Below are 11,138 nucleotides of genomic sequence, written 5' to 3'. Positions count from 1 at the left end.
TCACGAAGTAAAAAACCTTCTGACTACTGGAGATACTGTTGGTGATCTTTCTATGCCTTCTGTGTAGATCTTCTTCCTCCAGTTCACATAATCTTCTATAATGTCCAATTTTCTTTTCTCAATTGCAAGGTGTTCTTTCATTAAAATCAATTTTTCCTCCTCAATTTCCACAAGTCTGTCTTTCACTGGATCTGAAATTAATGTTTACATTTGGTAAGAAGGAGCATACAGCAGAAAATAAAAGGTGTGTGAATTTAAAGATAAATCTGCACTCTATTAATAATTTGTATAATCTGCTTTGAATGTTTCAACCAGGTGGAACCTGTGTATGTACATGTATTTTACCATTCACTGTGGAGTCCTTTCTTTTGGCAGTTCTGTCATCTAAAAACAGCAGAATTGTTACATGAACTAAACATTTATACATTTTTGTTTTGTAAACCTAAAAATAATTGTGCATTTTGTTAATGATCATTCACATTATAAACAGTCAAGATAAAAATAAAATTCATACCTACAAATGCACTTTTTTCACATTTGATAATCATTTCATGTATATATATATATATATATATATATATATATATATATATATATATATATATATATATATATATATATATAGTCTGAAATGAAATTTTATTAGAAATTTGAACTAATTACACTATGATGTTGTATAAATCTTAAATCCCTTGGCTGGTACAAATGTATATGTATTTTATACTTAGTATATTAGTATTTCTATTATACTCACTAGAGATTCTGCTGTTGACAGAATGACTGTTAGCTGCAACAACAGTGAAAACAAATAAAATGAAAAGCATATTTTCATTGCGGCTATTTAAGAAATGAATTTACTAGCTACCCAAGTTATACTGGTATAATCTGGGTTGGGTCAGTTTACACTTTATAAACTGCAAAGCGGTTTATAAAAAAACGTAACTGTTCCAAAACAGGTTATACCAGTAAAACTTGGGTAGTTATTAAATTCATTCCTTATAATTCAATTTTCCATCATTAAGTGTAGAAAATAATAGAATTTCTCCTTCAAATTGTATGTATTTTTCAGAATAGTTCACAAGAAAAGTTTTGATACTTAAATTTCAAAATTGTGTTAATGACATAATTGAAATAATTTGCACATTGTCGCATTTTTTTTTTGGCTTTATCTGAAAGAGGGTATAATAAAAAGTAACTAACCAGATGATGGTGGTGCCTCCATCCCCATTTCTGGTTCAAGATCTGCTTCCTCTAAAATTTATATATGCAAATTATTATCAAAGATGTAATTTTTCAGTTACCACTTGTATCATATGTTAAATTATAATCATACAAAATTAAATAAAGTATATCTTATAATTATTGACCATGAAATAAATACAGTTGAACTTCAGTATCTCGAACAATAATATCTCATATACATGGATATGTCAAAGTGATTTGGAAGTCCCAACTACTTTTTCCTTATGTATTTTACCCTGGATATATTGAGTCCTAGGATATGTTGAATTCTTTTTCCTGTCCCATTGAGTTCGAGATAATGAAGTTTGACTGTATGTAAAAATTATTTTCAGAAACATATACGAGTACCATATCTTCTCTTTGTCACTGGTATATCTTGTCCGGATTGAGTATCTACAAAAACAGAGGGGAGATAAGTGTTTGAGCATAAAAACAAATCATAAACCTGATATATTGATTATATTCACTCATATGTATAACAGCAATGACTTACCACTTCAGTTAAAAAATAACAAGAGGCCCAGGGACCACATCGTTCACCTGAGCACTGTGGCTAGGAAAAAAGCAAAAATCAGTTTAGTATTGAAAAGCTTAAATGCATAAGTGGTCCTGGCCTACCTCTGAAACGGAGGGGGTTGAGGGGGGGGGGGAGGTATGATTTGAACAAAATTGAATCTTCACTTATTAAGGATGCTTACATATTTTTTTGACTCACTGTGACTTTTTTCCCCTACAAGCTTGAACTTTCATTGTGGCCCCAATTTACTCCTGGGGGTTATTGATTTGAACAAACTTGAATCTACACCACCTGAGGATGCTTCCATATAAATATGACCAAACATGGCTTTGCTGTTCCTGGGAAGAAGATTTTTGAAGATATTTCCTATATATTGCTATATGTCAAAGTTTCATCATTCATTGTGGCCCATCCTGGCCCATTGGTTGTTGAGAAAAGGATTTTCAATGATGCCATTAATTTTTCACTTTTTCATAATTATCTCCCCTTGGAGGAGGGCATGGCCCTTCATTTTAACAAAATCCAAGGATACTCTGTGCCAATGGCCCAGTAGTTCTGGAGGAGAAGATAAAAATGTGAAAAGTTTACGACGCCAATGACGACGACAGACAATAGACAAATTTGGATCAGAAAAGCTCACTTGAGCCTTCAGCTCAGGTGAGCTAAAAACTGTATGATCAGATTCTAAATTGTTTAAGTGTATTTATATTTATACTTGCATGTTTTATCTGTTGGCAAACTTGCTGTACACAAAGAGTCAAAACCCCCTCCACACCAGAAATGACATCCTCTGAGAGGATAGACACAATCTTTAAAGAAAAAATTTGAATTTAAATACAATACATACTTCTCTAATTGATATGAATATACATTTTTTTATTGAAACCAATTAAATATCACATTAATTTATATCTTTTTTCATGTCATTTTCAAAAACTTTAAGTTTTTTTTATTTTGGAAAAGAAAGAATACATTTCAGTTACTTTTCCTTTAAAAAAAATTATATGTTTATTTTAAGTTCTTTTAGAAGAATACAATTAGTCAATTACCTTCTTCTCCCAACCCTTCAGTTCTGGAGGAGGTGGTCCTCCACCCGTCTTCCTGAGCTCGGCTTTCCTATAAAATATTTAAGATATAAGTATCATTTTTAAACTTTTATCAGGATGTTAATAAGATTTGGTCATGTGATCTAATTCATAAAGCCAGAAGGGCGTTAGCGCTTCATGATAAATATCCCGGCGTGAAGCGTTGTAGTTCACGTACCTCACGAATCTTCATAAATTAAATTCATTCCTTATATTTACATTATTTTTCTGATGAGTTGCCACAATTCAACTGTCATTTTTAAAGCAAAACAGTTTGCACTATAGTTTTGACGTCAAGTACGGTAGTATGACGTAACAATGGATATATTCATGCTCATCCATGGTAGTTCATGAGAAAATGAACAGTTTTCTAAATTGCAAAGAATCTTAAGGAAAATGTATTGGAAATGTAAATATATCCCAATAAATGTTTAAAAATTGTACCTTCTTATTTATATTTACATTTAAACTGTGGAGGTAAGCAGACAAGAATATGTAAAGATATCGATATCCGTTATTAAATTCAATTGTTGTCAACTGTATCATGATACATGTTGTATCGCATAACTGTGTTGTGATATATATCGTATCGTTAGGTCGCTTGCGATACTCAGACGCACTGTTCAGTGTATACATTGAAATGAAAGCATAAATAAATTTCTGAGTCTATGATTTTAATGATGATTATCTATGTATTAGATAATTTAAAAAAATATTAATCATCTACCCACCTTAAAAAAATGTGGGTCGGAGTACATCAAACTAACAAATATTTAATGATGACCATAGAACAATTCTTGCCAATAGCAAATTTTTCCAACATTCCAGCCTATGTCTGATCATTGGTATGGTTAATGTATCCCAAGAAACGTCATTTGCAGCTGGAAGAATTTGATTTTAGCAAGAACTATTGTTGATATAAAAGACGTTATAGATATAGGATCTCCCATGATTTGTAGTTGGATATGATTTTTATCCAACGAGTTGTGTGTTATTTATCCCCGAAACACACAACGAGTTGGATAAAAGTCATATCCAACTACAAATCATGGGAGATTCTTTTTATCCCATGTTAAATACTTCACATCCAATGTTTTACACTGTTTTATATAGGACTCCACTTTATTTTACTTCATCACTCTAGCGCAAAAACCATTGTGACGTCACAACTGCACTTAACTGTGGAATATGAAAAATTTATCCAATGAGTCATATCCACGGGATAAAGGGGTAAACACGGGATAAATATATATATATACTACCAAATAAATTTTTTATTTGGTAAAATATCTATATCTTACGTGTACCTATTGGCCTCCTTTTTCTTGGTGTGGCTTTGGATGTCCTGCCATTTTTTTTTTGACATCTTTAACTGCTCTTACACAGGTGGAGCTTGCATTTACCCTACATTTAATTACAGTAATCTTTAGAAAATGAAAACCTTATACAACTCAAGAACATTAACATATTGAATAACATATTCCAACAGACCATTGATTTACTTCAAGTTTTGATGATTGATTGATTATTTACTGATTGACGTAAGCATGATTTCTTCTTTACTTTAGCCTATTTTTATCTGTTAAAATTATTTCCCCTTTTTTCCCTTACTAAGTTGCCGTCTAGCCGTTTAAGTTCGGTAATTTTCCGGGGGAAAAATATTGAAATATGTTGGCTGGGGGACTGAATACAAGTTTTAAAAAACGTAAAAAAAAAAAATGCTTCAACTGCAGATGTTGTCATCTAGGTTCAATCTTATAAAGTACGAGATACCTTTCTGTGATGTCACGCCAGACGCGTTGTTTAGTCTGGATAGTAAGCGATGGGCTAAACTTCCCTCTAATAATAGCCCATCGCTCACAATCTGTAACGAGATCCACCAAGTTTTCTATCGCCGCTTCATTCCAGTTTGCCTTTCTCCTCTCTTCCATGTTTACGATCGTCTGCTGTAACCACAGTTACCTCCTTAGTCAGAAGAGTTCCAATAAGTTGATCGTAACTCGTCGGTCGTAAGTGCTACGTTTACGATAGGTTTAGTGAAACGCTCGTTTACGTGCACGTCTGGCAATCGTAAACGTAGTCTTACGTTTACGATCTACGATTTGTTAGTGAAACGGTCGCCAGGTCTTTGGTAAACATAAAAAATAACGTTCAAAAATGTTTTCTTTATTCTGTTTTGGCAAAGTTTTACCCGGCAAAGCATAATCCTTCCAGACGGTGTCATTACCTACAGCATACTAATGAACTAAATATGAATGGGATCCAGTATCCAGTCCGCCTGTCTCAAATAGCCAAATTCGAAAACCAAAACGACATTCCGATAAATATCTTTGGGTATGAAGATAAGGAAATTTTCCCAATGCGCATTACGAAATCAAAACGGAAGTCACATGTTGACCTGCTTTATTTGAAAAGAAAAACAAAACAAAACAATGACACTTTTCACAATTGTCTGATTAAAAATTTGATTCGATTTCTGTACTTTTGAACCTTGTGAATATGCTTATCATATTGTATCTACAGACAAAAGGTATTCTAAATCCCCCGTTGTCTATCGTGGAGAAAACATTGTAGGAACATTTTTGAGAAATTTACTAGAGGAGGAAAATAAGGTTTTAGATATTCTGCGTAGGATAGAACCAATGCATATGAGCGCTGAAGAGGAAAAATTATTTGAAACAACTACACATTGTCATCTTTGTGGTTTAAAATTTGAAAACAGATTTGACAAAGTAAGAAATCATGACCATGTCACGGGAGAATTTGTTGGAGCTGCGCATAATTACTTTAACTTGCTTTTTAAGCAGGTGAAATTTATACCTGTAGTATTACACAATCTCGGAGGTTTTATGCACACTTGATTATTATAGGGCGATTTAAGAATGAGCGTCTGAACGTTATAGCTCGTTTTCAATCTCAAAGCTAAGATTTGTTGACTCTTTCCAGTTTCTTTCCACATCTTTAGCCAATTTAGTAAAGAATTTGAAATCCAGTATGGAACACAATTTTTATGAATTCAATAATCATTTTAAGTCTCAACAGGAGAGAGAGTATTATTGCAGAAGGGGGTTTATCCTTATTCATTCTTTACGGATGCTTCAAACTTAATGATGAAGGATCTCCTTCCAAAGCATGAATTCTACAATACTATTAGCAAAAATCACATTTCAGGACTTGTTTAGGTGTTCTTGGCGAACATGGTGAAAAAAATTATTTAGAGATCACAACTTCACATAATTTCTAATTTACTGTTTGTAATTCCATTTACTGTTTGTAATTTCGACTTACATGGCTACTTCCCAGGGAGTTACTAAAGACAAGATATACTAAAGACCTGACGATTTAAAAAAAATAATCAGATTGAGTGTTAAACATGATTTGTTTTTAAAGAATTATTGATTATGAAGCATTATGCTATACTAAAATACACGTTTTTTGGAATAACTATTACCAAATAATCAGGTCTTTAGTATATTAAGTCTTAAGTATCTTTCTACTTCCTATAATGTCGTTCGTGGTTGTTTACGTCCAGATTACAAACTGAGGTGATCTTTTGGGATAGTTTCATTCTCATCAACTATTTCATCTATTTCTGATACATATGCATTCACTACACAGGGAAAAGTGGCTCGCATGATTTTCATGTGTTTGCCTTTTCGCATGAAATTTATGCAAAAATCATGCAAAAAGTCCCACATGCGAATTTCATGCGAATGTTATCACACAAATTTCATGCGAAATTCATGCGACTAAAATTTCGCATGATATCCATTCGAATTCCACTTTGTCTGTTTTTCGTGTGAAAATCGTGCGATATTCACAAGAATGTTATGCAATATTCATACCAAATGAGGAAAAGCAATGAACAAAAGAATTGAACATTTCAATGTTTATTTAGATGCATCTGTCACAGTGAGTGGTAAAAAATTGCCAGTCTCTGATGATCCTAATACCATATTGTTTGGATGCTCCTTATGAATCCATTAACATTAATGATGGCTGTGTTTAAAGGCAGTTTTTCAGTCTTTTGTCCTGACAAGCATTTCCTACAAAGAAATTAAATCATAATTTTTTTTATTATATTACTACCCATACTGATATTCCAATTGTTTCAGTCAAAGGGGCTAACTCCTATAATTACTGAATAGGACGTCTTTACATACAGTAAATTCCATGTTATCACCTGAAAGGTCCATGTTTTGTCAACTTGTTTATGTTAAACTGCACTGGTATTACATGTTTTGAGCAAAACAGAAGACCCTGTGTTTTGTACATTAATAACTGCACAATAGAGGCATATGTCAGACATCAGAACATGTTATTGACCAACTCTCTATATAAGCAGTGATTTCCCTAAGAACCAGCTACCGGCCAAATTGGTCACTTCAATTGATAAAAATGCCGCTTTGAAATTTAAAAAAAAATTTAATTGTTGTAAGGTCCACAGAGATTTGTCATAAACATCAACCAAAAGCCTGATACAATTGATCTCTAACCCTTTACTCAATTGAAATAAAGGGAAAACACTGTATAAGGTTTTTATTGGAACCTATTGTCCAAATGAGATATAATAGTCCATTTTAGTTATGATATTCCAATTGGATTTATGAGTTTTACAGACATTATAATGCTGAAAAGATGGATTTTTTATATCTGCATAAAATAATGAGAATATATCAAATGCAACAGTTTAATCATTACATTTTTTTCCATTCATAACCCTCACATTTGTGAGATTAATCCCCAAGAAAATTGGATCTTTTGTGGGACCTGCTTCCTAAAATATTTTGTGTAATACACTGTTACGTCGTGTTTACAAGTCTCTGCACATGTGTCAGAACAATTAATATACACAGTTAAAAATCACATTTAATGTTAATTACTTACTCAGAATTTAGTAAAGCCTTCAAATAGTTGTCGCTTAGCATAAAAAATGCATAACTTCATTATGACTTCGATGAAACGGAACCATTCGATTCACCTGGCCGTGTTACGTTGAACCTGAAATGAAAACGAGATCCGAATTTACTCTGAAAATTTTCTTTGCAAAATGAATAACAAGAAGAATCTACATTTCAAACACAAAATATGACAAACAATTAACAGTACATACATATTCATCGTCGTTTCAAGCGATTAGAGCACATAAATCCAAAAGGAAACTCTGTAACAAGCCATAGAAGGGTACACTCGGGGTTTTTTTTTTCTGTAACCAGGAAGTGCAAATACAGAACCTGGCTAAATCGGCCAGTCAATTTCGTATTCATCACAGGATCGGGAAATATCTAAATAACTATAATTTTTGTCCTAATGCTTTAAATCTTTATTTTGAAAATTTATTTCCGCGTCGAAGTCGGAACTTTGATGACTACGGGGTATACGCTTATTTTACGAAACCAAAAGTAGGTTTTTTTATGGAATGCCGTACGTCACATATTACGTCATGATGCGGCTGAGAAAGCAGACGCGGACAAGAAAGAGCAGAGTAAATTCAACTGCATATTTCTGTAAGTTTGTCATATTTTTACCATTTCCTTTATCACCAGATGGATGTAATATAATTTATTGGCAATCTACATGTATGCTGACAGCTTAATAAGTAGATATGCTGAAAATAAGATGGACCTGGCACAGGCACTCTTTGCCTGTTGCACCTGGGTCTGGTGTAAACCGCACCAAGCAATATACAGCACTGTAGAATAATACATGTATATTAGGATATACCTAATTTTTTTTTAATCAGACTGTAATGGAAGGGTGGCCTGGAAAAAAGTGGAGTGGGTCAATTTCAGGGTTTGAAATTAAAAGTCGCCCACTCGCAATTTGCGACTAATGTTCCATGTGGGCGACTTAAAATTACGTTCAAGTTGACAACATGGCGATAAGAACATTTTCGATAGTAAATATTTGTTTTTCAATTTTGTCCGAATGTTTTGTACTTTTCTCTTGAAAAATTTCCAAATCAGTAAAGTGCTTTATAATTATACCCGTAAGAAGTACTTGTACATATATACATATACTTATAAAGCGTCTAAGTGATTGTGTCGGGCACAATGTGGCATCAACGGGTCAATGAGCCCAAGAAACCAAAAAGTACTGTTGTTATTTGTGAATGAAAACGTGCCATTTGCTCTATATTTGATATTGAATGATCATATCAATCTTCATAAACAAAAGAGTTCCACTTCAAATTTAGATAAGTCGTGCATAATGTTACTAGGATAGAAAAGAAACACAAAGCACATGATAAAAAAAAACGAAAAATGGGGTTGTTGTTTTTATATTCAATAGAAGGTATGATAATCTGTGGGCGAATAAATTTTGATGTGGGCCCCAGAATTGAAAGATTCAGTAGCCCACATGGCTATCAAGGATTACAAGTTATTTTAAAACCCTGAATTTATCCTTCTCCTAGCTCCCGTCCCTTCAACTCGACCATTTTGAATTTCCTTTTTCTTCCTCTGTCTGACTCCGACCTTCCCTATTTCTTCCTCTCCAAACTCTCCTTTTCTTCCTCTCCAAACTCTCCTTTACACCTCACATTCACCCATCGCCACCAATCAAAACATTTATTTGTAAATGTACATGTATTCACAAAGAGGTTACTCTCTCTCTAGAACCATGATATTTATATACTACAATGTACTAATGACATGCACAGTGGGGGCACATCTGTTTAGATACATTGTAGTTCATGTTCACTAGTTTGCAAGTAGTAAATGAGTTGTGTCCCTTTGTGGGGTCTTTTTTTTTCTTCCTATGTGGTACAATCCACTATAATCACTTAACCAAAAGGTCAAGACTTAAAGAGTGAAAACAATAATGTTTTCTTTGATCTTTTTGCCACCAGGGCAGGCATAGGGGTGTGCTGTGATAAATTCAGTGTTTTAAAAACACTAGGAGGTTAATTATAATTGGGGATAGATATAAAAAAATGTTTATAATTCATCGAGTTTGAAGTTTGACGCTCTGTTTTTTTAATTAATAAAAGCAGTAATGTAATATAGCTAATAAATTAATTGATTTCTGATTGAGCTAGAGATAAAAAGTATTTATTTAGGAGCACTTAATGCCACTGCAAACATATTTATACATTTCTAATTGAAAATACAACAGAACTCAGTTCTCATAAAAAGAGTTGCTTATAAGTAAATCTCAGTTGTTTTAGGAGTTAAACTTTTATGCATTCCAAAATACATGCAGATATATAAAGAAGCTTAGTTATAAGAAAGCAAGTCCGAGTAACTTCGCTGTAAATGAGTTGTACTGTATATTCTATTTTGTGTTTACTAATGACATGTTTGATTGATTGATTGTATGTTGTTTTACGTCCCATTCGAGAATTTTTCACTCATATAGAGACGTCACCATATACCGGTGAAGGGCTTCAAATTTTGACCTTTACTCGGCACTCAGGGCCATTGAGCAGTGAGGGATCTTTATCGTGCCAACGCCTGCCGTGACACGGGGCCTCGGTTTTTAAGGTCTCATCCGAAGGACCCGCAACTTTCACGTCAAAGTGCCGAGCGCATGGCGAAGGAACAGTTGCTACCTATTTTTTATCGACTTAGGTCTGTCGCGGCCGAGATTCGAACTCACGACCTCCCGATCACGGAGCGAGCGCTCTACCGACTGAGCTACCGTGAACGGTTAATGACATGTTTGAAAAATATTTACTAAAATACTGTATTCTTAACTTGCAGGTATTTGCTAGAAAATGAGCAGATGGTACCCCACTACACCACACTGATAGCTTCTGAAAGATAATATATATATGTTACATGCAAACAGGTAAAAAAAAAATCTAGAATGAAATATTTATTGCAAAGGTATACATCAATATATATAAATAATGTTGTTATTTATGATCATGTGGCTGACATACTTTTCCCACCATCTTATTTTCGCAACCTGTCTGCTTTTCTGCGACTACTACATGCTGTTTTTCCGATTGGTTTTAAGCTCACCTGAGCCAAAGGCTCAAGGGAGCTTCTCTGATCAAAATTTGTCCATCGTCTGTCGTCGTTGTCATAAACTTTTCACATTTTCATCTTCTTCTCCACCACTGGGCCAATTTCAACCAAACTTAATACAGAGTATCCTTTGGTAAAGGGGTTTCAAATTTGTTCAAATGAAGGGCCATACCCTCTTTCCATGGGGAGATAACTAAGAAATAGTGAAAATTGGGTGTGGGTATTTAAAAATCTTCTTCTCAAGACCCAGTGGGTTAGAAAGACGAAACTTATGTGAAAGCTTTCTGACATAATGTAGATTCAAGTTTGTTCAAATCATGA

General features: G+C 33.7%; 1 pseudogene; it reads right to left on the bottom strand.

Moving 5' to 3' along the window:
- On the bottom strand, positions 1–4,775 carry LOC133199997 (nuclear apoptosis-inducing factor 1-like; annotated as a pseudogene).
- Positions 4,776–11,138: the final 6,363 nt, after the last annotated feature.

The sequence above is a fragment of the Saccostrea echinata genome, unplaced genomic scaffold (genome assembly GCF_033153115.1).
Source record: "Saccostrea echinata isolate AGI-Se365-2 ecotype Australia unplaced genomic scaffold, CSIRO_AGI_Sech_v1 ptg000036l, whole genome shotgun sequence".
In the NCBI taxonomy this organism is placed as follows: Eukaryota; Metazoa; Mollusca; class Bivalvia; order Ostreida; family Ostreidae; genus Saccostrea; species Saccostrea echinata.
Note: the sequence above shows the minus strand (reverse complement) of the source record. Positions and strands in the feature narration are given on the sequence as shown.